Source organism: Nymphalis io, chromosome 12, assembly GCF_905147045.1.
Source record: "Nymphalis io chromosome 12, ilAglIoxx1.1, whole genome shotgun sequence".
In the NCBI taxonomy this organism is placed as follows: Eukaryota; Metazoa; Arthropoda; class Insecta; order Lepidoptera; family Nymphalidae; genus Nymphalis; species Nymphalis io.
This window is the reverse complement of record NC_065899.1, coordinates 8,874,745-8,902,721: the sequence shown is the minus strand read 5'-3', so window position 1 is coordinate 8,902,721 and position 27,977 is coordinate 8,874,745. Positions and strand designations below refer to the sequence as shown.

Genomic DNA, 27,977 nt, shown 5'->3' with positions numbered 1-27,977 from the left:
ACATAGGCCTCTCCCAAGGTGCGCCAAAGCTCCCTGTCCTCCGCCTTCCGCATCCAGTTGGTGCCCGCCACCTTCTTAAGGTCGTCGGTCCACCTGGCTGGAGGGCGCCCTACGCTGCGCTTGCCGATTCGCGGTCTCCACTCTAGGACTCGTCTGCTCCAACGGCCATCGGTCCTACGACATACGTGACCAGCCCACTGCCACTTCAGCCTGCTAATTTTGCAAGCTATGTCGGTGACTCAAAAAAATAAATGCTGCCCATCCCAAGCGAATTCTTCGATCGGCTTCCTTCTCGAAGTTGTTCCTACCGACTTGTATTATCTGTCCTAGGTAGGTATATTCACTAACAACTTCGAGAGGTTTCCCCTCGACGTATATCGGTCTCGACACGACATGCCTATTGAACATGATCTTGGTCTTGTCCAAGTTTATACCGAGACCGACACACCGGGAAGACTCGCCTAGGCTAGAATTGTTCGCTGAGCCGGAATACCAGTTACTGTAATACTTATTGTAATTATTTATTGTTCTTCTCGTTTTCGAAACATTTTTATTTAACGTCCTACGTTTTTTTTATTTCCATCACCTTATGTTTCCACGTTGAACAGATAGATGATGTGAAATGGATATATTTGTGCATTTTAAGTAATTTTTTTATATTTCATGTTATAAAAAACATCGTTATATCATGATCTTGAAAAAATTATGTGTTGTACGTGGTACGTGAAACTTGAGATTAATGGAATGCTCCTACTAAAAATGTATAACCCGAGTACCCGCTACGGCTACATACATATACATATATCAAATTAAAAGTAAGGCAGTTAGGCTGTCTGCAGTTTAGAAATATATATTTCAAATAGGACCTCCCTTATCCCTTATCTTTTGAGTTTCCCAACGAATTAATGTATCCATTATGCTGATTGTTCCTTTATTAGGATATATAACGCATATTATAAAAGTGCAAGGCTTTTCATTTGTGTGTATAAATACTCGTTCAGGTAAACACTAATTTTACAAGTGTGTAAAGTGTAAAAAAATTAAATCAAAGAACAAAATCAACTTTTTTTTAACACTTATCAACTGAATGTAACCTTTGTGTTGGCAGCATATGTACAAGCAGCCTAGTTGAGACTACGACCTTTTCATTAAATTATCCAATATCACATTGTTAACTTTATTTTATGGTTTTGTACCTCAATTTTGTCTTTGTTTCTTTTTGATGAATAAAGTTATTTTATTATTATTATTATATAGTTAAGTTAGGTAACGTAACGCGCAAAAGTATCAAGGAAAAGTTCAAAGAATATTTACTGGGAAATTATAAGTATATTCATAATTTTTATTTTTATATTTTTCATGTATTTCATATTTACTTTATTGTATTCATTTTTACTTGATTGTTAAATATAATATGTATTTATTCATAGATTGAGGTCAAAGCTTTGTGCATTGATGTCTTTTGCGTTTTTTTTACTATAGTTAGATTTAAGCTTTGTATCTAATCTTAATAAATTAAATAAATAAAAAAACTTGGAGGATTAAAAATAAAAGGAAGTGCAACTGGGTATACGTAAGAGAAATAAAATGTTTGCATTGAAATCGTAAAATTTACTCAACTTGTACACACACGTTGCAATAAATAGTAATAATATCCTGGGACATTTTTCACACATGGCCATCTAATCTCAAATTTAGCTTGTACAGAGCTTGTATTATGGAAACCAGACAACTGATATAATACATATTATTTTTCTTTTGTAAATACATACTTATATAGATAATTACAGACTCAGAACAAACTGACATGTTCATGCACACAAATATCTGTCCTGGGTGGGAATCGAACTCACAACCTTCGGCGTGAAAGGCAAGCATCCATCAACCACGCCAACCGGCTCGTCAATACATAAGTTTATATTGAAAAAAAATATACAACCTAATTTTAGAAGCTCATTTAATTAATTTAAATGAGCTACTAAAATGAGGTTGTATAAAAAAAGGTCACAAATATTTGTTATTAACCCATATTGGTCCGGGAAAGAAACATTTCAATCAATTGAGGTCATTTTACATCGCAAAGGCTAAATATTTAGAAAGACGTATGACACTTATCTGGTCTCTCTCTTTGGTTCGTTTACGTTGATTAAAGGACAGCAAGACATTCTGCAATCAATATTGGAAAATATCAATTATTTATTTCCGATATTTATATTTAGACACACTTATTTGTATACATTTTTATTATTGGTAACATTTGAATCTGTAATTAACACCATTGCTAATATACTATACTTATTATCAATACCAATTGACGAATTTAATTTTAGGCATTACGACGGCTTTTCAAGAGAGAAAAGCCGAGCTAACTGCGAGGGACACAGTTTATTGCACAAGTGTGTGCGTAATATTAAGTGCACTCTCCATTTTTTACTACATTAAGTTTGAAGGATTTTGGGATTTCAGTCAGAGGTTTTCCTCTTTCCAAATTATGTTCTACTACTGCGAGTTTCTTGGCAGACAAAACCAATAACTTTTTACCAGCCCGACATCGATTTGAACTAGTACCTCGGGATCTTCTATTTCATGTAGCGACAGAGCCATGAATCGTAGTATTTTTTTCCGTAATGATAGTATATGTGCCGAGGCCACTCCGCGACACGTATACTATTACAGGTTCATTATATAATCAGAATACCATAAAGTAAAAGGTTTTCATCCCATGCGTCTGAAACATACCATATCTAACAAATCTAGCGTTGAGACAAAATTTTCATATTGAGATTCTCGATACAATTTATAAGAGATACTTTTAAAAGAACTAAGTGCGCTCTCTGAGAATAGTTGCTAGGTATTTTTCCATTCCGTCAGCAACAGGTTCAGAAACATCTTATAAAATGTCCTCCGTTCTAGTTTTCAATTTAACTTCAATGGGACAGTTTCGTTGTATCTCGAGAACTGCAGGTTGGATAATCGAAAAAAGTGTGTATAAATAATATAAATCCTATTGTGAAACTTTTGAAATGGACTGAAACAGCTAGAGTTGAATGTAATATTAAAAAAATATATGTTTTTGTTTTTTACAGAACTTCACCGGGACATATTAGGTCATATTCATATGAGCCATCTCCATTTCTTTATCGGACTACTAGGCGCAGGTAAAAGTTTCATCCATACGTTGTTGACATACCCAAAAGTCGAACTAAACGGTTTGACAGCTCGTTTTTGGTGAGAGTCGTCAAGATTTGGAACGACCTGCCTGGGTCTATTTTTCCTGATAAGTTGAACTCTGGAGCCTTTAAGAGTAGAGTGAACAGGTTTCTTTTGGATGGGCGTGTACCACCTTCGTCTTTATCTACACTTTCCATCAGGTGAGATGAAAAACAAGCGCCTATTCCACTACAAATATAAAAAATAAATAAATAAATATTGTGGTTGAATAAATGTTTCGTTAAATAGTTGCTTACTTATAAGTCTCTAGCCCAAGGTCGCGGGTTCTAATCCCGAATCAGACTTATAAAAAATATTGAGTCATTGTGTTTTGAAATAAATTGACAACATTTACATTCCTGTGTCTCAGAAAGATCGTAAATCTATTGGTCCTGCTCTTGCTCTCTCTCCGATTATGTTGGAATGTAGTCCCATTAGCTTATAAGCGTATACATACTTGTATACTATAATTTAATTCTATTCATTTTGATAATCTCTTGCGACTGTTGGCTTCTATCCATTGGAAACGGCCGCTCTGAACAAAGTCGGTGAGGAAGACATCGTTATGATTAAATAGTTATAATTGTAACAATAATCAAAAGTATCAACTTAATAATAATTATAATATTTCGGGTATACTATATAACATTTAAATTGTCGCTTAGTTTTATAATAATTCATACTAACAAGCTCGTTAATATTTCGTCGTGGTTATGTGGCAATCGTAACTGTGATGAAACTCTATTTACATTTTCGCGTTTCGGTTTCCAATTATCGAATTTTAATTAAATTACATTTTATTGTTTCAGCCCTGAATAGAGTTGTTATGGTGATTCTTATTATATTATGCATCACACTTACTCATTTGAAAAAAAAATATCACTGCTTCGGGAAGAAGACAGAGAAAATGTAGGGAATGAAATTCAGTGGATTTCAGTTTTAGCTAACAACATTAATAGGCTTAATATGTTTACTCGAAATGGCCTAGAGGTGGCAGTTTAATTGCCCAATTACTAATGAAAGAACCACATAATAACATGTTATTAACTAAGAATCCCTTAGTTTTGTTATATAGCATACAAACAGAAAAATTTCAACTTTTTAATATATTTTTCGTATTCGAATGTTTCTTAAGTACGATGGTAAGAAATTTTCCAAATGGTCCTCGTTTGTATCCCAGAATATATTATCGATGCAACTTACGATAGAACGGTTTGTATACCCATATTAAAAAATGTCATTTTAAACCAGTTTTAATATAATCTAAATTCATTATATCATCATATTATATTACAATATTATTTACCATAAAAAGCTGAGCTGTACAATATATAATAATAATTTGTTTTCGAATATCGTTGTATACAAGCAATAGACTGTTTCCTTAGATCGGAACTATAGCTGTCAGATGTAAAACAGGAGGTACATTGATGTAATCCTAATGTACCCCCAGTAAATGTGTGGAAATCTGAGTTTTATGAAATGCTTATATATATATATATATATATATATATTTATATATCCTAATAAAAATTGATAAAGACCATGTATACCCTCCAACTCGCAATTGAGCAGCGTGGTAGGATAAGCTCCAATCCAAACGAAAGGAGAGGATAGCATAGCAGTGGGACATTAACAGGTTGTTACTTTACTTTTCTTGTTATTAAAATGAAATTATGAAGTCGTAAGTCTATCAGATACTCGCAACACACATACATGCATGTTTGTACGTACAAATCTATGTTGGTTACGCAATAATTGAATTGTCACTTAATTATATTTAACTTTAGCTAATACATATACACGGATACACGGATTAAATACACGGATTTAAGTTAGATTTCATTCATTAAATTGCTGATTAATAGTTTCTAAATATTCATCGTTTGTTTGTTATAAATACTGAATTCGTAATGTATATGTAATTAGATACATTGCTTCGTTTGTACATACAAATGTTATGTTGATGATAGCTATCTATTGGCGCTTAAGGGGTAAGAAAGACTCGTGTCGTGTACTTTGTGAGTTTTATTTTCCTCGTGTTATTTTATTTCATTACAAGTTATATTACTAATTTATTCATTAAATATCTAAGTAACATTAGTACTAATTTATTATTAAAGGTTTTTTTTCGCTAGAACATCTATCGTAGAGCACCATCACACGATAGTGGTATCAAGTGCATTTCCATATTATGCAAGTAGACAATGTTGAGATATTGGATAACACATTTCACCGGCCACGATTAAATGAATAATATGCATTACAGTGATGTATGTTCGTGTAAACTGCAGACGTTTATTTAAACTTATTTAAAAGAAATAGTTTTCTTACTATCGATTTTTTATTTCCTTTTATTCTTTTTGACTGTGAGAGTTCTATTAGTTGAGTATTTACTTGCTGTAATTTAGTATTATTTTGATTTGATTGTAATTTATTAAAACATATCTCTATTTGTTTAAACATTTTATATTCAATATGAAATATTTTCCTTTTTCTAGAATTTAAAAAAAAAACTTCACTGTTTTAGTAATGCTTGCATGTTTTCTTTTATTTTAGCCTATTGTGCGTGTTATAAATTGTATTAACTTTTATTATTTAAGTAATTTTATCTCCTTTTACCTTTTACTGCACTGAATGTAGCGTTTGTGTTGGCAGCATATGTACAAGGCGTAGACTGAAAAGCAGCCTAGCTGAGACTACGACCTTTTCACCAAATTATGATATTGTTAACTCTTTTTTTATGGTTTTGTACCTTAATTTATTTGTCTTTGTTTCTTTTTGGTGAATAAAGTATTATTATTATTATTATATACTATATATAAATAACAAAAATATGTAGCTATAAATGTCGAAAAAAATGCGATGTTTCTTTTAATAAGGAATTTTGTATTTTTGTCTTTCAGAGTAAATGTTCTACAGCTAGTCTGGTTTTCGTTACTTTTTAATTATCAATGTGTTGTTTAAAATACAGTTGTCTAAAGACTTGAGCGTGACCTAAAAAAACGTTCCTCCAGCAAAGTGACAAGTAGGTCACTTCTTTTGTTCTTATGATGCAAATGTAAAAGACGTACATATTTAAAGCGATAAACATATTTTAAAAGCATTTTCATACCAAAAATTTTGTAAGCTCATACCTTGTATGTTATCACTATTTATAGCTTCTAACTTTATATTACAAACACCGTACTTAGAACACAACTTCATTGGTGAAGCGTCAGAAGCTCAATGGTCTAACAATGTGAAAGTCGCAGATTCGGTCTGTCAAAGTGTCGTTCCCACTCTTAACACAAGATTTACGCTTAACATGATAGGAATATTTGAATATAATCAAATCTTTATCAATTGAATTCTTGGCGTTGATAATAATTTGAAATAAAATAATCAACCAACTTTGATCTTGCGATATCGATAAATTATGAGCTCGTAAACTATTGTCGTACTTAACTCCTAGTAAAAATTAAGCTATTAGACGGCAAAGTATAGTAATTAAGTTAGGGCAAAAAATAGTAATCTTCAAATGAGACGTTATTAGGGAACGTTTATTTATATTAAACAACACAAATTTTTACTTCTAAATCAATGCCAGTCTTTATTCTATTATTTATTAACGGAACTCATATTTTTATACGTAAAATGTTATTTTATGATCAACAATTTAAAAAAGCAAAACAATAATACGATTTATTTTGTATATACATTTATTATTGTTTACATCTCTGAATTTATATTTCTAATGAGAATCTTATTACTGCTCCAGACTGCCTTTGACCTACAATAATTTGTCTTGGAAATTGAAAGTGTAATGTCAAGCGCAGACTTTCATCAAGACATCATTCAAATAAAGTGTAGGTTTTTTTCATATTTAATAATTTTCCAATAACTACAGTCCTTAAAAATATATCGTGATTTTGAAGTTCTAATATAGCATATTAGAGTACTAATATTATAAATGTGAAAGTGAGTTTGTTTGTTTATTAATCGGTTTGCTTGTTAAGCTTTCATGGTGTTACATACATAATCGATCATCATGAAATTTTGCATACACCCTGTCAAGTGAACAAGAAAGAATAAGATTCATCTTATTCCTCTTACATGCGGAAGCTGCGGGTGGACACTATCCGTAAATATTGGTTTGAACTTTTTATAGGGCTTATATTTGGATGATGTTTAGAGTTTTGAGAATTGTTTTGCTATAATTTCACGTTCGACTCGACATCACGGTTTTTGAAAAGCGAAACTATTAACTGAGGATAGAGAAGTAACAAACCGCAAATCTCTATCTATCTAATTTTGAACATTTAGGATAATCTAATTTTGAATATATAGGAATCTCTCATTTCAAGCTTCTTAAGAATATTTTTTTCAGAAAATAATTTCGGTCTCTTCTAAATTCGTTTCATTTATACATCAATTTCGTATTTTTAATAGCTTGATTTGAGTCTTGATTTATATGTTGTATCTGAATTTTCCTATTCCTTGCTAGTGGATTATTTGAATGAGCAGTTAATGCTAAATAGAAATAAAATAATACTTTCTTTTATATTACCGTAATATTCATGCTACCCATCTTCTTGTTTTAATCATTGTAGGGCAAATTGCAACACAAAGCGATTCCCGGTAGGACAATAAATACATTGATCTTTTGTTATTACCTCGTGAATATGTCCAAGTAACCGTAAATTTCCACTGTGATACACAATTTATATATAAAGACACAGGTGAATAGTATATTTATTTATAAAACACATCTGTTAATACGCCAAAATTCTGTATATTGTGTATTTTGTAATGGATACCTAAAAAATATTTTCTAAAATTTTATTTTTGACCTTGTAAAGATTGGATCTGTAATTATAAGAAAAACAATAATAATAAGAGTAACTATTGTTAAATTATAATATATACATTTACTTCTAAAAATAACACGATTTATAAACGTTATAAGTAATAACAATTTTAATTAACATGATGATAACCGAAATGTAAAAATATATATTTTGCATTCCATATTTTTTTTTATAGAATAGGAAGGTGGACGAGCATATGGACCACCTGATGGTAAGTGGTCACAAACGCCCTTAGACATTGGCATTGTAAGAAATGTCAACCATCGCTTACATATCCAATGCGCCACCAACCTTGGGAACTATGATTTTATGTCCCTTGTCCCTGTAATTACACTGTTAATTAACAATTTTACTTGCTTTAGTTTATTGTGATGATTATATTCTTGTATATATATTTTGAGAATCTTGGAAACGGCTCCAAGGATTTGGCTTTAATTCTGTATTTAGATAAGATTAGAGAAAATATTCTTCTAAATTTATCTATCATTTATTTACCTTTCCTGTAGCATATTCCTGTTGTATATTATCTTTCCTGAAAAAACTCATTCTTTTACATAAAAACGAATTGGTATAATATTAATTATTTTAGCCGAGGTACTTAGTAATAATGACAGCAACAATGACGACATCAATATTTCGAATTCATCCCTAAAACAAAAAATAAAACAACGAATCAAGCAAGCCTAAAAAAGGCACGGTGAATTTTTAACATGTTTCTTTCAATATTAAGGATCCTTCATGAGAATTTATCTCGTGATTACAATTTATCTCATTGCAGCTACACTTAATAATTGCAGACTTTCGAAATAAATATGTCACTGTCTATACGTGGTCGATTCCCAGAACAAATGTATTGCCCATTTAGTTGTTTGTGTCGGTTTATATGTTATCTATATCGTATCACAATAAGTTAAGACGTGGGTTCTATGTTATCGGAAGTGTTAGCTTCGATAGCTGCTTTTGTGGTGGTAAAAATAACGAAGACTTTGGAAATTGAATACTTGTATTAATGATAAATAATTATAAGATGAAGAACTGATGTGTGTCGCGCACGCGAGTCGAGACGACAAGTGAAGTTAAGTTGGTAGGCGCGTCCCCGCACCCCGCGATGATAGATAGTGAAGCGCCGCAACAGAAGCATTTCCTAGTCATTGGTCACTAGTGGTTGAGAGTTATTCTTATTTAATATAGTACTATTTTTTTATTTAAGGATCGTAGAGTAAATACGAGTTTATCCAAATGATGTAGAAAAATTTACCTCGAAAAAAAACTGTAGAAAATAAATATATTTTAAAATAATTGATATTAATAGCAAATGAACATTATATTTATTATTAATAAAATAGTATACGAGCTTATTAGATGATTTTAGTTTATAAATTTTATTGTTAGATTATAATTTAAACTAAAACTTTATATGATTTTATTATCAGAAAAAAATCACAACCACCTCACTCACCTTTCAAGCCGGGAGACACCAATATGTTTAAATGTTTGGCGGTAAAATATGTATTGAGTGGTACTTAATCCCTACCACCAAGTATATTAGTCGTATGTTTTCTTACGAATACTACTCAATGTCCAGAATATTTAATAATAATAATATGAATAGTCTCTTATGTCATTTATATAAGTATTTGCAATATTCTGGGAAGTGGAGTGGACGTGATGAAATCGCTGACTCTTTGGAATATCAAATTTATAATATACTCGTAACAACAAACCTAAACACAGAAATAATACATAAGATTTTTTTATCATTAGATTTTGATTGATGAATGAGAGATGGCCTAGTGGTTAGAACGTATGAATCTTAACCGATGATCGTGGGTTCAAACCCGGGCAAGCCCCACTGAAATTTCGTTTGCTTAATTTGTGTTTATAATTCATCTCCTGCTTGATGGTGAAGAAAAACATCGTGAGTAAACCTGCATGTGTCTAATTTTACTGAAATTCTGCCATATGTTTATTCCACCAACCCGTATTGGAGCAGCGTGGTGGAATAAGCTCCAAACCTTCTCCTCAAAAAAAGAGAGGAGGCCTCAGCCCAGCAGTGGGACATTCACAGGCTGTTACTTATTTTTTTATCAAAATATATTTATATATTATTAATTACAAAATTAATACAGAGATACATTTCCGAATGTCATAATATGGTGATATTTTATCACGTGGTCTAATAAAATGAATTTGAATAGAATATGAATAACTGTAAATGTTATCAATCCGGACTTAAATGCACAGAATACTAATACTCACACGTTTGTAAATAAAATAAAAACTTTTGAATAGCATAAAAGCTAAACTTTTATCATTCCTGTATATGGCTTTGTCGGAGATTCAATGAACCTGAAACTTTGCCGTTCGGGTTATAGATACACAATTGTTACAGATTATAGTATATAAATTAATATGGATAACGAGTAATAAATATTGATAATTTTTCTATATTATTGAAACTTGAACCATTATAACGTTTGCGAAGAACAATGCCAGTTATGAAGCTTTTTTCAAATTTTGCGACTTATAAATAATCCCATTGCTTGATAATTCGTTTAAAAAACTAGTTTTAATCAATGAAATACTGGCCTCGACTATGGTTGTTTTTTTATTTTTGGTATAAATAATTATCTTTTTTTCTATGTTAAAGGTATGTACGGTGTTGTGTTGTTCGCTTCTGGGAATATATTAAAACATTAAGTTGACATCATCAAATTATTAAATAATAATATATAATAATATTCTGGAAAAATTTTCACACACGGCCATCTGATCCCGAATTAAGCTTGTACAAAGCTTGTGCTATGGAAATCAGACAACTGATATACTACATATACTACTTTTCTTTTGTAAATACAAACTTATATAAATAATTATACCCAGACTCAGGACAAACATACATGTTTATGCACACAAATGTCTGTCCTGGGTGGGAATCGAACCCACAACCTTCGGCGTGAAAGGCAAGTATCTAACAACCACGCCAACAATTTCTATTATTAAATTCGATTTAAAGCTTTTATTCTCATAAAAAGGATATTGTTCACTTATACGAAGACTAATTATACATATACATTTTTATTATGAAATATGTAGGCAGACTGGCGAATGTCAAATAGTTACAATCGCCCACAGACACTGTCGATGTAAGAAATATTAACCTTTCCGTCGATCACCAATGCGCCACCGACCTCTACTCACTGGTGGTAAGGCTTTGTACAAGCTCTTCTGGGTAGGTATCACCCACTCATCAGATATTCTACCGCAAAACAACAATACTTGGTATTGTTGTGCAGAAGGCCCTAAGTGAACTAATTATTTACACAGACGCATTCATATAATTCAAATATACGCATACACTCACTATTCCTATTCCTTTGCTCTTATAATTCATTTGGTAAATAAATCCGATGAGACTAGAAATAATTCAAGTATAGAACCAATTACGTTACATGTTTTCTAAGGCATGGGCGTGTAAACACCAAAACTTTCAACTTCGAAACTTCAGTTTGAGAATACAGAAACTGTAGTACTGAGAATTTATTGACGGAAAAACTCAAATTTTATCCCAGCCACACCCAGTGTAAACCTAGGAACTTTGAAAGTAATGTTTTAAAAATTAGCCACTAATGAAACAAAGGCTTAATATTAAATTAAATTTAAACAAATATTTCGTATTTATTTAATTGGATTTAAACAATAATTGTATAAATCAAATAAAATGTGAAATTATCTGGCTGGTTGGTTGTTTATTTAATTGAAAGGAGAAAAAATATATAATACTAGTTTCCGCAACCAGCTTCGCCTATGCGTTCGAAGAGAGTTCGGGTTCGTATATACAAAATTTCACGATGATCGATGCAGTAGTTAAGATCTGAAAGCGTAATAAGCAAACAAATAAACTCACACTCGCAATTAAATTATTATCTTAGTTTTTTAATGTAAGATACCTCAATCGAGCCGGAGGCTCACCTGATGGAAAGTGACTACCACCACTCATGGACGCGTTTTTTTATCTCACGCTGGAAAACGCAATTGCGTTGCCAGCCTTTGCTTATTTAGTAAGGGTAATAAATTAGATAAATATTATATTATGAGCTTAGAATATTAGTACTATTTATATAATATGATTCAATCAGTCAATCAACAGCCAATCGTTGTCCACTGCTGAACATAGGCCTCTCCCAAGGTGCGCCAAAGCTCCCTGTCCTCCGCCTTCCGCATCCAGTTGGTGTCCGCCTACTTCTTAAGGTCGTCGGTCCACCTGGCTGTAGGGCGCCCTACGCTGCGCTTGCCGATTCGCGGTCTCTACTCCAGGACTCGTCTGCTCCAACGACCATCGGTCCTACGACATACGTGACCAGCCCACTGCCACTTCAGCCTGCTAATTTTGCAAGCTATGTCGGTGACTCCGGTTTTTTTCCGGATAATCTCATTTCTGATCTTATCCTTCAAAGATACTCCGAGCATAGCTCGCTCCATAGCACGCTGAGCGACTTTGAATTTGTGGACTAGTCCCGCAGTTAGTGTCCACGTTTCGGCACCGTATGTCATGGCAGGTAAGACGCATTGGTTGAAGACTTTTGTCTTCAATGTTTGAAGAGTCTTGAGGACTTGACGAAGGTTGCCAAATGCTGCCCATCCCAAGCGAATTCTTCGATCGGCTTCCTTCTCGAAGTTGTTCCTACCGAGTTGTATTATCTGTCCTAGGTAGGTATATTCACTAACAACGAGAGGTTTCCCCTCGACGTATATCGGTCCCGGCACGACATGCCTATTGAACATGACCTTGGTCTTGTCCAAGTTTAGACCGAGACCGACATACCGGGAAGACTCGCCTAGGCTACGCAGCATTTCGGTGAGTTGTTCCAGCGACTTTGCCATGATGACGATATCGTCGGCAAATCGAAGGTGTGAGATGTACTCGCCGTTTACATTGACTCCATACCCAGTCCAATCCAGCGTCTTGAAAACGTCTTCCAACGCGTTGGTGAACAGTTTCGGGGATATTACATCCCCCTGTCTCACCCTTCTGCGCAGTTGGATCGCCTTCGTCTTACAGTCCTGGATGTGGTCAGTCATTGTAGCGGCGTTGTACAGACATCTCAGTACCTCGATATATCTCCAATCGGTATGCACTGCCCAGGTTTCGATAGAGTCGAAGGCTTTCTTGTAGTCCACAAATGCCATACACAGCGGCTGATTGTACTCTTCGGTCTTCTGCACAATCTGCCGAACAGTATGGATGTGGTCCACGGTGCTGTAGCCTGATCGAAAGCCGGCTTGCTCTGGGGGCTGGAACTCATCAAGTCGTCTGGCGAGACGGTTCGTGACGACTCTTGAGAACAGCTTATACACGTGACTCAGGAGGGAGATTGGTCTGTAGTTTTTCAAGAGGGTTTTATCACCTTTCTTGAAAAACAGTACCACCTCACTCCCGCTCCACGTTTCCGGGGTCTTGCCATATTAGATGACGGAATTAAAGAGGCTTGCTAGCTCTTTCAGGACCGGAGTCCCGCCTGCCTTAAGCAATTCTGTTGTGATTCCGTCATCTCCCGGAGCTTTGTTGTTTTTAAGCTATTCTAGAGCCGCCCTAATCTCGCCTTGGTCAACGACCGGGAGCTCCTCGGAGTAATGGCGTGTAAGAGGGGCGCGCTGGTCATCAATACTGATTCCCACGGGTTTATCCGATCTTGAATTGATTCTGTAGCGGAAAACACTTGCGGGATGTGTTTTGCAGTATTTTGACCAGCGTGTCAGTTTTCTCATCAATGCTGCTTACGGTTTCCAACGCGGTGATTTTGAAGTTTCATTTGGAACTTTTCGGAGCCTTAAGCAGCTTGGAGCATGGTAGGTTGGAGAGTAGACCTCATCATTCTCGATCTTTCGGCTTTGAAGTCGATATTTAGAGTGCCTCGAACCAAGCGGTGATCACTTCCGCTATCTTGTACTCCCACTTTAGCATTAAAGTCTCCCATAACAACATTGTAGTGGGCCTTCGAGGGGTCGGTTAGGGCCTTTGCGATGTCCTCGTACATCGCTTCGACCACATCATCAGAGTATGTCGAAGTTGGCGCATATACCTGTACGACCTTCAGGGAGTACCTGTCGGAAAGTTTTAGGACAAGGTACGCTATCCGGTTCGACACAATACTGATTTCCACAATGCTGCTAATGAGATCCTTTTTGACTAGAAAACCGACACCACCCTGGGAGAGGTTATCACCTTCGCGGAAGTAGAGTAAGTTACCGGACTCTAGAGTTATCGTGTCCTCCCCCTGACTTCGGACTTCAGATAACCCCAGTATATGCCATTTTATATGACTTAACTCTACTTCTAATTCGGCGAGGTGATGGTCCAGCCTCATCGAGCGTCCATTATACGTTGCCATGTGCAGTCTTTTTATACGGTAGCCTGCCGTGAACCGGTGATTCTTAGCACCCCCTGCCCTGCCGATACCGCGACCGCTACATTGTTCGGGCCTATCGGGCTTGCCGGTAACTGGGGGCCTTTTTTTGGGCGCATCTGCCATTAAGGAGGGTTTGCCCATACTCGCCGCGCTGGGCAGGCGTGTTGGCGAGCGCAGTAGGGGGGTAAGATGTTTATGGGGGGGGATGCTGCTGCGCATCCCCCCTTTTCCCCGTCCTTAAGTCGCCTCTTACGATACCCACGGGAAGAGATTGGGGGAGTACTATTCTAAGCCGGTACTCCACGGCAAAATATAATATGATTCATCTAAAGTTAATATATTGAAAATACGTTAAAATTATACCTTTATTTCATAAATAAATTGTGACTATATATGAATGTTTTACATCACACCACTTAGTACCGTCTCGGGAATGATAAGATACCGAAATATGTGAAATATGCATCGTTGTATAGCCGTTAAAATAATAACTTGCAATTTGTATGTCGTGAATATTAAATGGATAAATGAAAGCTTCACTTGATATTCATGATATTTTACTTTACGTTTTGAATTTAAAATGTATGTATTTATGTAAATAATAAGTTAATGATTTTAATAATGTATATTTAAAAATAATTTATTTTAATAACTTGCACGCGTACTACACTACACACGCACAACTAAATGTCACATATATATAGATAGATTACAAATAAATATGTTCAATATATATAACTCATAAAAATAATAAATTATCATTGAGAACAAGATAAAAAGGAAGAAAAGCAGACGTATTGAAAATAAATTAAAATTGACATTGTTTCTAATATTTCAAACAAAACGATTCCTGAATATTTTTGTGTCGTTTTAAGATTTCCGTTGATTTAGAAACCTTAAGGAGGAGTAATTTATAAATCATATAACTAAATAATTGTGTTTTCTCAACCGATCATCATACTATGTTGAATACACGATGACCGGATAAAAAGAAACATATACTAGACCATAATTAAGAATCATTAAGAATAATTAAGAATCATAGGCCCTTTACAAATATAAGACATTAGCTGTAGTAACCACTGTGTCTATCAGTCATCTAAATTAAATATTAATACATACATAACATCTAAGACTTTTAAATAAATAGCCGATAGTTCATACTTAATTTTCAAATAAAAGTAAATACAATAAGACAAGCACAATAGAAAAACTCAAATAAAAATCTAAGCAAGTATTAAGCAGCGATCATTAGGCTGAAATAACTATCCTTACTAATATTATGTATGCATATGAGTGCTTGATTTGTGTTTATAATTCATCTCGTGCTTAACAGTGAAGGAAAACATCGAGAGAAAACCTGCATGTGTCTAATTTCATTGAAATTCTACCACATGTGTATACTACCAAACCGCATTGCAGCAGCGTGGAGGAATAAGCTCCAAACCTTCTCCTCAAAAGGGAGAGGAGGCTTTAGCCCAGCAGTGGGACATTATCAGGCTGTTACTATATGAGTTTAATTATTTGTTACACTTTCTTTTGTTTATTAATCAACCCATCATTATGATCACTACCACTCATCAGATATTCTACCGCAAAACAGCAGTACTTATTATTGTTGTGTTCCGGTTTGAAGGGTGAGTGAGCCAGTGTAATTACAGGCACAAGGGACATAAAATCTTAGTTCCCAAGGTTGGTGGCGCATTGGCTATGTAAGCGATGGTTGACATTTCTTACAATGCCAATGTCTAAGGGCGTTTGGTGACTACTTACCATCAGGCCCATATGCTCGTCCGTCTTCCTATTTTATAAAAAAAAAAAAAAAAGAAATGAAATTTTGCATACACGTTGTCTGGGGTAGAGAAATGTACATAGGAAACCTAACACCTCCCCTTCACTCGCGGGCGAAGCCGAGGACTAAAACTAATAATTTTATAATTATTAGATTGTAGATATTATAATATATATGTGTATATATCAAATATATGAATAAAACATAATACAATAAAATTTATACCTATAAGTTATCGTCTAATCTTTATTAAAAAGCTTAGATTTATCTTTAAATACCTACAACAATATATTTTTTTAATTTAAAATAACAATTCTCTCATTGCCAACAACTTTAAAATTACACTTCTGGTACGGAAAGTATTAATTTAAAAGTTTTGTTTACAAACTATACGGTACCGCAAAAACCTGAATGTCAAAAGCAGTGCCAATTTCCATTCTAAGTTAATTCTAATGAATTATGCTTTCAATCAGCAATTTTATTTGTTTCAAATAGCTGTAGTATGGCGTTCTTAGGTTAATAAAAAAAAACTTATTGGTTTTTCATTTAAATACTCTATTTACTTTACGGGTTACGTTTATTTCCTAATATTAATTATATATTTACTCCGAATTAAGAATTCATAAAATATAAATATCATTACGCACTTATGGACATCCGTAATATTTTTGAATAAAATAAAAAACTATATTTCATTCATAAAATTCGTTATAAATTAAGTAAATTAGATCGTAGCTTTTAGATTTTAATTATGAATATTTTAGATTTTTGTAGTGTACGACATAATCGATAGTAATCCTACAAAAAAGTCATTTTCCTTTTAAAATAGGGACTGAACTAGCCGCAGAAAGCCGCACCCGTATAGAAAAATTAAAGCAAAAAGTAATAATATATAAATACAATTATTAAAAAGCAATAAATATTACTTTGTAGAATATCCAATGTAGTCGTCGTCTGTTCTACGGCGTAGAGCTCGTAACGTTAGTTGATAACTGAGCGCTACGCTGTGCACACGTCATCAGCTACACTACGAAAGTGGCTGGGGTTAACTTTACGATTTTTTTAATTTGCGTCCTGTGTTTGTTTTATCAAAGAACCTTAAAATATTATATGTAAGATTATAATTACATTTTACTTTTCAAGAAATATATAAAAAAGTGGTAAAGGAACTACAATTAAATTGGACTTTGATAGTGCCTAGTTGAAAATGATAACTTTGTTTATTGAACTTTTATTAAAACGAAGATTAAAGTGAATAATTAAGGTAAGAAAACAAAACAATATCATAACATTTTATTTTCATTAAAATTTAATTATTACAGATTAAAAATTAAAATAACAAAAAACACATACTAAGTTACAAGTTATAGCATATAATTTTATATAATGACATAATTATTATTTTCATAAACGATTTCATTTAATTGAAATACTGACAAAATCTTGACTCCATTGTTGAACCGAGATTGAATAGTGAATATAGGTCAAGTCGTTGCCAGATCAAGAGACGAAAAATTGCATCCGATTTCTTTTGAAATGTTTTATCACGCCAATTCCATGGTATCTTAAGATCAATTACACACGTTGTAGTAGATAATTGATATTTTTTTAAGCACATTAACTGCTTAATAAAGTTAATGTTGTAAAATAATTAAAAAACAAAGTATATCGTTTTAAAGCAGATATCTTACCTGATATTGCAAATTTTTAGATTTTTCATGCAGATTGTACAAATTGTATTAGTAATCATTTAGGTTATTTTCTATACTATAATGGAGGAACAATACTTACCGGTTTTTTCTATATAATTTTTGACTACCTCGTTGGTCTTGTGGTTAGATGTAAGGCCGCAGACCCGGAGGTTCTGGGTTCAATTCCCAGGTCAGGCCAATAAAAAGTTATTGGGTTTTTCTGTCAGAATATTCTCAGTAGCAGCCCAAAGTCTGGAAGTTGGAAGTGTGTGGTGGAACATTCCCGTGCCTCGGAAAGCACGTAAAGCCTATATATAGAGTTCAGACGCAGGACCGCGTCTGAACTCTATATACAAATATAATACATTTTGATAAAAACATAATACAATAATTAAGACTTCTAATTTATATAAAGTTAACTTTATATAAATATAGTATAAAGCTATTTATTTTCCTAGAGGCCATGAAATGCCATAACAATCTAACTCTTTTTTTTGCATATTAAGTACCGCAGTACGAGGTAATTCATTCATTGTGTCATACTCGGATAAAACTACAAAGTTTTTATTATTTATTCATTCCGACCATATGTTTTGTTCCCATTCACTATGATTGATTGAATTTTAATCGATTTACAATATTTGTAAGCATTCAAGTATAATTTGCATATGAAATAAAAGTTTTTGAATAAGTACTATCAATAGTTGGAAAAGCGAGCCTTTTTGTATGGAAATAGATAGAAATAGTTATACCATTTAGTAGTTAAGGAATTTATTTCTCATGTTTATTATACAGACGTTGTGTTTGCATCAATAGCATCCAATTATTTTTAGACTTTTGATAGAAATATCTTGTAAGAGAGTACGTCTCAAGTACATTTTGTTAATAAATACATTTTTGTATATTTCTTTAACACAAATAGGTAATAAATTTATATTTATATATACTTGTTTTTGATTTTGAACGTTTTATAAATATGTAATTATTATTATAATTTATTTTATGAAGAAAAACTTAATCATACTTGTAACAATACAGTAATACTTGACTATGGTTATAAAATAAAGAGGAAGTTTGCTTTATCTGATTTTACCCCATTAACGTCTCAAGTCATTGTCATCAAATCTTATTTTGAATGAAACCTGACGATAGGAACCTTTTTGTACTCTTATCTACCACCGTAGTAAGAATTTCGGACAAATATAATTTTAAATTTCGCGACCGAAAATGTAAGATAATAATAATATTTTTTTGGCGTGATTTTATTTAACTTACATCCAAGTTTACTTTGACTGATTGTGTAACTTGTTTTATATTTGAGCTAAAGTTTTAGTAAAATAAATGTCTTATTTAAATATTTGAGACACAAAGAGCTGGAGTGCTAGAAATCGTAACATAGTTTTTGATATATTTTAGAGTAGAAGGATACAGAAAGGAGTCCTATTTCGTGAATCAGATAATACAATTTTTGATATCGTGTTGAATGTTTTTATTTGTTGTATGTAAATGCGATTTAAAATTTTAAACCGAATGTTAGGTAGGATGTTATAAATTATTTTTTATAATATATATAATATTTAGATATTTTATCAATTAGTGATGTAAATTTTAAATTATACGAAATAGTTTACTTAATATTCTTACCCTTACAAAATGAACGCAATATTATGTGCATAAATTGTCAAAGATCGACAGAGACAGATAGCACAAATAATGGGGACCTTAATGGCCTATATTATATGAAAGATGGATGGTCTGACCGTCAGGCATATCCACTTAATGAAATTCATAATTGACGTTTGAATTAATAATAATTGATTATAAATTTTCATAAATAAACTGGTGGTAGAGCTTTGTGCAAGCTCGTCTGGGTAGGTACCACCCACTCATCAGATATTCTACCGCAAAACAGCAGTACTTGGTACTGTTGTGTTCCGGTTTGAAGGGTGAGTGAGCCAGTGTAATTACAGGCACAAGGGACATAACATCATAGTTCCCAAGGTTGGTGGCGCATTGGTGATGTAAGCGATGGTTAACATTTCTTACAATGCCAATGTCTAAGAGCGTTTGGTGACCACTTAGCATCAGGTGGCCCATATGCTCGTCCGCCTTCCTATTCTATAAAACAAAAAAAAATAGATAAGCTATAGTCAAATAAAAATGTTACAAAAGAATAATTATTTTTCAGAATATTACTAATTTTTTATTTATTCTTTAATTATACAAATATTATTTGAAGCAATCACGATCAAATTTATGAATGAGAAAACGATGCCGATTCAATTTTTTTTTCATAATTTGTTTTTTTTTTTATAATAATATGTAAACTGAATTGTATTAATTGTTGTTAATTATTATTTTTCCATAAAATACTGTTTGTATGTTTTTAATAGACGCTGTTACATTTAAAAAAAAAATACAATTATTAATTTGGATTTAAGAAAGAAATGCGACTTCGATTCTACACTAAGGATCAAGCGTTCTTACTTACAAGATTATTATTTAACTAATTTATATATAACTTAAAACCAATGCATAGATTCTGTATCAGCATAAATCACACGAGTAATTCTATCAAGAAATAGATTACTAGTTCTAATTGGAAAATGGTGTGTAGTCAGTCTTGTTCACGTTGGATGTCACGAGTATTATCGAACATGACAAACATAATTTGGGCCCGAGTCTCTAAGCATACATGCTTTACACGAGGCTACTGTCGATATGGAGTGTAAATTAATATAATAAATTAATTTAACATTAGCTTACGAAAAACAATATTTCATACCGACCAAATTTGTTTTTTGCGTTCCTACTAAATAAAAAATATATGAGTTTTCAATTATAAATATAAGAATATTTATTGAAATTTTAAGAACATAAAACTTGTCTTGTTAAAGCAATTTATAGTTGAAGCTGTTCAATGTCGTGACGATTATAACACTAGGATGAATCTCATTAAAAAATTCAGATGAAGCATATATTTTATTTTTCCGTTTGAAAAAATATTATATATCCATAAAATATTTCATTGAGTTGAATCTGAACCTTCGAAGGACTATATATATGCTTTTAAATTAAGTGACACAGATTTGAATTTGGTCGAATACTTCAATTACTTTCGGTATTTTAATTAATATCAAAATGCAATAATAGCATTACATTTTTGAATCAACGTAAAAAATCATGACTCATGAAAAAAACTATTTATATGTATCTGAAATAACTCCTGATAGATTTAGGGATGACATTCCGTTTTCAAAAACTAACTATCAGATCTTTAAACAGGTAGAAATCTAAATATGTATTAGTCTCGTGCTTGGTTGTTAAGTCGAGTAACAAGTCTGTAAATTCCCAGAGCTGAGATCTTATAAAGAATCGAACAAATACTAACATTTATATAAGGTGATATACAGTATCACTGCCGTTGCAACTGAATATTTTTTTAAATCAAAAACATGTATATATCGAAAATTGAATCAGAAATTTTCCGAAGCGTTTTTTGATATTCTTTGTGTTTTTGAATTTGGAATTTGATAAATATAATATATATATATATATATATATTATACATATATTATACATATATTATATATATATATATATATTATATTAAATGACAGAAAGTACTTAAAAAACTTTCAATATAAATAGCAATAACCTATATGAGTAGATTATACTGTGATATTACATGTAAATTTCTGAGTTTGTTAATCAAAGACGTTTTTTCTTGGATAGTTGGAACAACTGTAGCCGATTAGTTTTCAGTCCACGTTGTTTAATTAACCATAGCCAGCTAAGCTAGTCAATGTCAGCTTTTGTGTAATAAGTTTGTCATTGATATATTACATGTGTCACATTATATGTTTTGAAAGTAGTAAGCGACTCTAATCGTACACGGTGAGTAGTGTTTAAGCGAACCTAAAAAAATAATTAAACTTACTTAATAAAATAATTCTATATATATTTATATAATAAATAATTACACAAAGGCAGATTTAAAACAAACTTCTGACTGACTGTCGTCACACACCGAATACCACGCGAGCAAAGCCGTTCAATATAATTATTGATCAATATATAGTCAGAAAATTCTCAGTAGCAGCCCGGAGTCTGGAAGTTGGAAGTGTGTACTCCCGTGCCTCGAAAAGCACGTAAAGCCGTTGATCCTGCGCCTAAAATCTTTCCGGTCCTGTCATGTCATGAGAGTTAGGGAATAGAGAGTACACCTGTGTTTGACACACTTGTGCAATATAATATCTCCTATGTAGTTTTTCTAATCTCTTTTGAAATTGGCCACCATAGCCGAAATCGGTCTGGAGGATTATTATTTATTATTATTACGATCAATATTTTTATTGTTTATATTTGGAAGTAGAATAACTAATTACTGGATGTTACCGACCGAGCTTGAATAAGGTCTTAATATTCATGTGTAGCCGTTCCTAGCTATGCGTAGCTATCCGTAGCCATACGTAGATGTTCGGCTTAAGAGTTAAATATGTTTGATGATACTAGAAAACATACAACATATACATTAATAATATATTATACACAATAGATTTAGATCTTTAATCCAGATTTCTACCGTCTGACCGTTACAATAGATCCGTCTTCACAGACTAGATTGCTTTTACCGAGTAAATAAGGTTTAAATCCCACAATATTATATTAGATAAAAATTTTAGAAGATTGAAAGTAATTTAAGCATAAGAAAAATATTATATTTTCAAAGGATGGAAGCAGGATTTTCTTTCGAAGTTTATTGAATTTTAGTTTTAACTATATGAGTTTATAAGCTCATATTTTTATATAAAAATATGTACAAAAAGCATAAAGATTATTGTTGAGAAAGCACGTATTTAATTATATTTCTTTTCATTTGTATATTCTTGATCCGTGCAGTGACGGAGAAAGAATACATTTCACTGCCCCTCTCTTTATCATGGGTGTCGTAAGAGGCGACTAAGGGATATCTGAGCGACCATCTGCTCATCTGGTGGTAGGATGCTAACATCCGCCTGGCTTGTTACCACCGTACGCATGGTGAAAAACTCGTGAAGTGGCTTGCAGCCGCGTTTCGAGGTCAGCCAGCGTACAGCCAGAGCCCGAGCGAGTATTGCCGCGATGGGTGTTGGTCCAATTGGAGACGGCTGTTGAACCAATGCCGGGGGAAACTGTATTGACCTGCCGGACAGGGAGACCCGAAGAAACGGCTGTTCCGCTGGCCGCCCGTGGCATAGTACAGGGGCCCGAGCGTGCCTAACCGGGGGCACCTATTAGCGGGGCATCTAACATTGACTCACTGAAAGCAAACTATAATAAAAATTCCAAGTCCTGTAGAAAGGCATACACGAGAGCGGATGCACAGCGCATTTTACAGATTGGTCATGACCTTGTTTCGCATCCTAGGGGCTCCCGTAGCTTCTGGCGTCTGACCAAGTCTGTGCAAAACAATTTCTGCCAACCTTCGCTGCCACCGCTCAGAAATCCGGACGGATCGCTAGCTCACAGTCCGCAAGAGCAAGCTGATCTCCTGGCTAAACTCTTTGCCGACAATTCCGTCATCGATGATTGTAGTGCACTGCCACCTACAATACCTGCACGTGGCCATACGATGCCTGACATTAAAATCAGGCAACGTGATGTGCGTGCGGAGCTGCAATCACTTGATGTACGGAAAGCTAGCGGTCCCGATGGAATACCAGCCATAGTGCTGAAGAAGTGCGCAGCGGAGCTGTCTCCTGTGTTAACGCGCCTGTTCCAACTTTCTCTCTCTTCGGGAAGTGTGCCGGAGGCTTGGAGAAGAGCTAATGTGCAAGCGGTTCCCAAAAAAGGGGATCGGTCTGACCCGGCAAATTATCGGCCAATAGCTATCACCTCAGTACTTTGTAAGGTGATGGAACGGATTTTAAACAACCAACTGACCCATTACCTAGAAGATCACTCTTTAATTAATGATCGTCAATACGGGTTTCGACCAAAACGGTCCACAGGTGATCTTCTAGCGTACGTAACGCACCTCTGGGGTGAAGCTATCGACAAGCATGGAGAATCGTTGGTTGTCAGCCTCGATATCTCCAAGGCTTTCGACAGGGTCTGGCACAGAAGTCTTCTCTCCAAGCTGCCGGCATATGGTCTGCCTGCTCAGCTATGCACCTGGATTGCCAGCTTCCTACACAAGCGTAGCCTTCGTGTTTTAGTTGATGGTTGCGCTTCACAATTCTATGTAGTGAATGCTGGGGTCCCCCAGGGATCTGTGCTATCTCCCACACTCTTTCTTTTGCATATCAATGATATGCTCTCTCTTGGGAACATACATTGCTATGCAGACGATAGTACAGTGCATGGTGGATACCACAGACGCGCAGTGGCTGGGCGAGCGGAAATTGAGGAGAGGCGGAAGAATCTTGTCATTGAACTCGATAGGACGTTAGAGCTCAGCGCCAAATGGGGCTCTGATAATCTTGTTGAGTTTAATGCCAAGAAAACACAGGTATGCGCTCTCACGGCGAAAAAGTCAACATTTTCCCCTCTTCCCTCCCTCTGTGGTACTCCGCTGGTGATGCAAAGCAAAATCGCCATGCTGGGGATTGACGTTCGCTGCGACCTTAGTCCAAGGGATTACATCGAAGCTGTTATAAAAACAGCTTCACGGAAACTCGGAGTTCTGAACAAGGTGCGGCGCTTTTTCACGCCACAACAACTGTGCCTGCTGTACAAAACACAGGTACGGTCTTGCGTGGAATATTGCTCGCACCTTTGGGATGGCTCCGCTAAGTACCTACTTGAGGCCTTGGACCGGTTGCAGCGACGTGCCGTACGCATTATTGGCGACGTAAAGGTCACAAACACCCTTGAACCTTTACAATTGCGTCGTGAGATAGCAGCACTGAGCGCTTTCTATCGACTGTATCACGGCGAGTGCTCTGAGGAATTATTCTCTCTAATTCCTGCTTCCCCCTTCCTTCTTAAGTCCACGCGAGCTGGTTCTCGATGTCACCGCCTAACTGTGACATCAATTCCATCGCGAACAAAGAAATTTGGCAACTCCTTTCTTTGTCGCACTTCCAAAAAATGGAATTCCTTACCAGCTCACGTGTTCCCCTCCTCTCACAACCCGGGTTCCTTCAAACGAGGCGTGAAGAGGCATCTTGCGGGCCGGCAAGGCGAAGGCGGCCATTCCCGTCTGTACTGGCCGTCGTCGCGTTTGGACTCTACTACCACTTACCAACAGGTGGAGTAGAGTCATTTGCCCTCCCGGAGAATATAAAAAAAAAAAAATTCTTTATTGCACATTGCATAAAAAATGGTACAAAAAAGGGGGTGCATATATGAAATACGCGTTAAGCGTATGCAGGACAAGATCTTTGTATATATATTTTTTTTATCATCAAATTTGTAAAATCAAATATGTTTTTAACTAATAAATTCTTAGAGAAATAATTGACTACAATATCTAAAATGTCAGTACGGTGAAAGATCCGTGACAGGCAATTCCGAAAATTGATCGTTTAAGGGAGATAGTCGATATTGCTATCTTTATAAAGTTGCAAGTCATCACAGCTTAAAGAAAGTATTGCAGAAAGTGTCAGAATAATAATGGAGTTACAATTCTTTGTTGACATGACAGTCAAATCACATCCAGCCAGAATGAAGAAATCGTTTTGATTGGAGCGATGTGAGTGACGTCACTTAGAATTTTTGCACTACCGAGATCCTTGACGATGTCAAAATCATTGTTAAGGTGTTGTTGTAAGTTTAAAATAATAATAATTTTGCAATTTAACACTTTATGACATATATATTATGACAGCGAGCTTTATGAAACCCAGAAAAGCCAAAATGAAAAATAAAGTCTTTCAAAGAAAAAAATAAAAGCAGTGACAATAAACGACAGATTTATTGAAAATGTGTCAGAATATTACTGGGAATAATGTGAAAAGTTTGTTATAAAGCCATGCAGATAACAGTACAATAAAGACAAAGCTAAAGTCACTTAGACTATATTTTCCGAAATCAACAGATCATGCATGTCATGTATTCGATAAGAATTGGTTTGGAATGGAGTTGGGACCAGACGCAACTTTAAACATAGAATCGTGTCAGAGCCGGTCGACTGAATACACAAAACTATCGGACGAAAATATTATCTGTGCGCATTCCATGAATCAAAACTTTACACAAACAAATCATAAAATCGGAATAATACTCGCCGAGTAGAGAAATGTAACTACAGTTATCAAGATTTCGAAATCGAAAATACAGTTCGTTCGTACATACAGTCAACTAACTGCAATAATTAGACTGTTTTTAAGTATTAAAATCTGTCACAAATATATTTTATCTTTTAATTGCTCCTGAAATAATTATAAACAGAGATAATATACATAACCACAATGTTTCATATTTATGATTACGACTGTTTACACTTTATATTAAATTTTAATACCATCAGCATATATCACTAAATTTTACGCCTGTTGGCACTTTCTGCAGAAGAGGATATTTGCGGCTTCCTCCGATTTAAAATATACTTAAGTTATACAATTATATAATAAATAATGTTTAAAGGTTTTAAAATTTAAAGGTTGTAATTTTGAAACTTTAGGAATATATTTTTGTTGATTAAATTGTGCCAAAAATAGATTTTATATAAGTCACAAAAATTGTCTTATTTCTATGGATAATATAATCATATTGTCAAACGAATAATCTCAGATTTATAATAATGTGTATAATATAAAATTATTTCTCTTCGTTTTGCGCGAACAGCACACATTGTGGATAGAATTCTGTAATATTGTAGTTATGAAATTAAGAAAACTGCGTGCTTTTTTTAAATTATATAAGCAAATGACTAATAGTAAAAAAATATTTTATATGAATAAATGAATCCATTAAATAAATAATGTGCTGATTATTGTATTTACTGTAATTTTTTCCTAAATTACTTTGATTATTTAGGTTATTACGAATGCTTTGTATCGTTCCGCTCCTTGTGACTGATTACGTCATCGATGTGTCTATAGGCTTGTTAATAAACATTTAATTATTTTAATAAGTTTCATACTCAGGTGCGTCATTTCAAATTTATGCTATATACTGACAATAAAATATAGATACTGACAATTAAAATAAAATTCAGATAAATGTCGTTACAGCATTTGCAATTTTTGAATTTATGTAAAAGTAAAAAAAAAAATATATTTTAATAGAAGACCATGACGTAAATGGTCTAAGGTGCGTAGCGCAGGTTCATATTAAATAATATTAAATACTAGAAACTTCAACAAAACACTAATATTGGTTTAGTAGTTTTTTCAGTTAGTCATCATAAATAATTCGTCTCCTAAATTCCTCCTATATCAATATAAATAAACTATATTTTACAATTTCTATAATTATGATATCTACCGTTAAGGTTAATTAATAACTGTATATGAGTGTAAGCTCTATAAAAATTATATTCCGCGCAGTGGGCTTGTCTCATCAAGAATGACCGCAGTGACTGGTTCGCAGGACATCATCATCAGTCTATAGGAAGTTGGTGATGAATCTAACTTTGTTATATATGCTAGGAACAATTTAGAATTGTAATTAAATTTAGAATTAAAATTAAATAAATTAGTTTTTCTAACTCATTATTATTTTTTTACATTTATATTTTATTTTTCAAAACTGTGTGTTGCTACTTCTGTTAACTATAATTAAGTTTGTATAATTCAATGGAAAACAGTAATTGGCTCTATTGTCTGTATATTGTATTTTTAATGTCAACTTAAATAAATAAGTGAACTGTTATTACTAAATATTTATTATATTGCCTAAAAATAGTACTCACTCGATTGAAGGGTGATTGAGTCAAGAGGAATATAGCATTATAGATCTTCACTTACTATTTGGTAGTCCGAGCCCATTTAATGATTTAATTTGTATTTTTATTGCCTCGTTGTTCTAGTGGCTAGATATGGGGCCGCAGATTTTTTTTTTTTTTATAGAATAGGAAGGCGGACGAGCATATGGG

At 33.8% G+C, this 27,977-nt stretch overlaps 1 long non-coding RNA gene across 3 annotated transcripts in view; it reads right to left on the bottom strand.

The window, feature by feature from the left end:
- LOC126772449 (uncharacterized) overlaps nt 1-27,977 on the bottom strand; it is a 254,732-nt gene that overhangs the window by 81,373 nt on the left and 145,382 nt on the right. Inside the window, exon 1 of one of the 3 annotated variants that reach the window (XR_007669654.1) lies at nt 25,087-25,129. The exons of the other annotated variants lie outside the window; for them this stretch is intronic. This is a non-coding gene — a long non-coding RNA (uncharacterized LOC126772449). Of the gene's footprint in view, nt 1-25,086; nt 25,130-27,977 lie in introns of those variants that run through there. 3 annotated transcript variants of the gene reach the window in all.